This window comes from Piliocolobus tephrosceles, unplaced genomic scaffold, assembly GCF_002776525.5.
Source record: "Piliocolobus tephrosceles isolate RC106 unplaced genomic scaffold, ASM277652v3 unscaffolded_76, whole genome shotgun sequence".
Classification (NCBI taxonomy): domain Eukaryota; kingdom Metazoa; phylum Chordata; class Mammalia; order Primates; family Cercopithecidae; genus Piliocolobus; species Piliocolobus tephrosceles.
Genome location: NW_022334940.1, coordinates 3,239 through 6,227, shown reverse-complemented (window position 1 = coordinate 6,227; position 2,989 = coordinate 3,239). Strand labels below are relative to the sequence as shown.

Genomic DNA, 2,989 nt, shown 5'->3' with positions numbered 1-2,989 from the left:
AGAATTGCTTGAACCCTGGAGGCGGAGGTTGCAGTGAGCTGAGATCACGCCACTGCACTCTGGCCTGGGGACAGAGCAAGACTTAGTCTAAAAAGAAAAAAAAGAAAGACAGGAAGGCAGCATAAAGGCTTGCAAAAAAAACCCACAAAAAATAAAAACAAATAAACAAAAAGCAGATAAGTCAAAAGTGTCTGCAGCTGAGTCCCTGATGGTTGACACTGAAATGGACGTGAGCTTTTATCTTGACAAAGCATTAAAGACTTTATATTGACTTGGCCTTAAAGACTCACAGGAGGGCAGGACGCAGTGGCTTATGCCTGTAATCCCAACACTTTGGGAGGCTGAGGTGAACGGATCACCAGAGGTCAGGAGATCAAGATCAGCCTGGCCAACATGGTGAAACTATGTCTCTACCCAAAATACAAAAATTAGAGTGCGGCCCGTCCTGTCCTTGCCATGAGGCACCAGTGTCCAGAAAGGTGTTCATTCAGCGGGACTGCAGCAGTGGCACACACTGCCAGATCCAGACCGAGCTCCCCTAGGAGCTGGAGAACCGGATTGATAGGCAGCAGCTTGAAGAAATAGTTCGAACTCTAAATAACCTTTATGCAGAAGCAGAGAAGCTTGGCAGCCAATCATATCTCAAAGGTTCTTTGGCTTGTTTAACAGCATATACCATCTTCCTATGCATGGAAACTCATTATGAGAGGGTTCTGAAGAAAGTCTCCAAACACATTCAAGGGCAGAATGAGAAGATCTATGTTCCACAAGGCCTCTTCCTGACAGACCCCGTTGAGTGAGGACTGAGAGTTATTGAAATTAGCATTTATGAAGACAGAGCCATGAGCCACAGAAGATAAACCATAGAATTAAATATCCCACTTCCAGCCAGGCCCCTCATGTATCCATTGGCTGACCGCAGAGTGTCCCTACCTCCTCTCCAGAGCATCATTCCTTTCTATCTGCCGCTAGATCCAGGGTGCCATTTACTCCAGGGGCTTACTTTGTAGCATTCCACACCTGGAGTGACCTCTAGTCTCTCAGCATCCACTTTGTGTCTCTAAATTGTGTAGGACTCTGTAATCTTTGGACTAGTTTCTGAGAAAACACAATGAAGCATTTCACTTTTTTTATTCAAGGCCATTTAATAAAATGCAGCTGGTCAGCCCAGCGCAAAGCTTATTATCTGCCACCAGTACATACCATTGGTTCTCTTCATTCCCTGGGGCAGCTTCTCAGGTAGCTTTAGACCTCAACAAGTTGTATCTTCACCAGTGTTCCATCTTGTTCCCCTAGATTAATAAAATGCTTTTCTGCAGGATTTTGGCAAGGGTTGGTTGTGGCTGTGGTTGTGCTAATGCACCTCCTAGATTTCAAAGATTTACCGGTTTTACCATAACTCAAATCTTAAGATCTGTTTCTACTATTCGGTTCTTCAAACTGAAGCTCATTGAAAAAATAATGTATAATGTTATTTGTTTTATTATAGCAATTATTCCTCATTAAAGCAGTATTTAATGCAATTTCCAGTTATTTCTTTGGAGAATTTTATATCATTGTTGCATTACCTTGAATGTTGTGAAGATGTGATGTGTGTTGCTTATCACAAAAATCAGTAAGCACAATAAAGTGGATGCCAAACCATCAAACACATAGATGTTCCTGCTGTGTCCCTGGATATGTAATAAGCAGGTATAAAAAATATTTTAGGCTGGGCATGGTGGCAGCCTGGGCAACAGAGCTAGACTCTGTCTCAAAAAAAAAAATCACAATAATAAATATTTTAATTACAGTTTTCCTATAAATATAGCTTATGAGAAAAAACTTGATAGGAATAATACTGTATATTACTAATTTTTAACTATCCCTATGCAAACCTTATGACTCACAGAGTTTTCTCATATACAGTATTCAGTGCACATTATGATCGGCTCAAGTACAGTAAGTTACTTCTAAGTAAAACTCTCAAATCTGAGTCCCTATTTGTAGCTCTGCTTTTGGCTGTACATTTCTAGGATCAGGGCTGCTTATGCCTTTGCGTTCATCCTTGGGGTTTGAGAGCACTGTATTTGGGAGCGAGTTTAAAAATACATTAGGAGAGGGAAACCATTAAAAATTTCACTGTCAGAGATATTGCAGGTGCTAATACTGGATTTCGTCTTTTCAGATTTAATTTCTTTTATGGGTCTGACTGGGCGTGGTGGCTCACGCCTGTAATCCCAGCACTTTGGGAGGCTGAGGAGGGTGGATCATGAGGTCAGGAGACTGAGACCCACCTGGCTAACATGGTGAAACCCCGTCTCTACTAAAAATACACAAAATTAGCTGGGCGTGGTGGCAGGCGCCTGTAGTCCCAGCTACTCAGGAGGCTGAGGCAGGAGAATAGCGTGAACCCGGGAGACGGAGGTTGCAGTGAGCTGAGATCGTGCCACTGCACTCCAGCCTGGGCAACAGAACGAGACTCTGTCTCAAACAAACAAACAAAAAATTTATTTTATGAGTCTGTTAATCATTCAATAATTCCCATAAGTATGTGTAATATTTCAATTGTGTAAAACTCGTTTGTTACTTTAAAGCCTGTAATAGTGTGTTTGTGTTTTCAACCCGTTGATAACTTTGCTGAAATATTAACACATTAATAAAACTTTTCTTAAAAAAAAATAAACAAAAATAAAAATACAAAAATTAGCCAAGCGTTGTGGTGCATGTCTGTAATCCCAGCTACTCGAGAGGCTAAGGCAGGATAATCACTTGAACCCAGGAGGTGGAGGTAGCCGTGAGCCAAGATCACACCACTGTATTCCAGCCCAGGCAATTAAAAGAAAAAAAAAAAAAAAGCCCGGGCGCTGTGACTCACACCTGAAATCCCAGCACTTTGGGAGGCCGAGGCGGGTGAATCACATGGTCAGGAGATGGAGACCATCCTGGCTAACATGGTGAAATCCCGTCTCTACTAAAAATACAAAAAGTTGGCCTGGCGCAGTGGCGG

At 42.2% G+C, this 2,989-nt stretch overlaps 1 pseudogene; it reads left to right on the top strand.

The window, feature by feature from the left end:
* The first annotated feature begins 404 nt into the window (after positions 1-404).
* Positions 405-860, top strand: LOC113219660 (annotated as a pseudogene).
* The last annotated feature ends 2,129 nt before the right edge of the window (positions 861-2,989 follow it).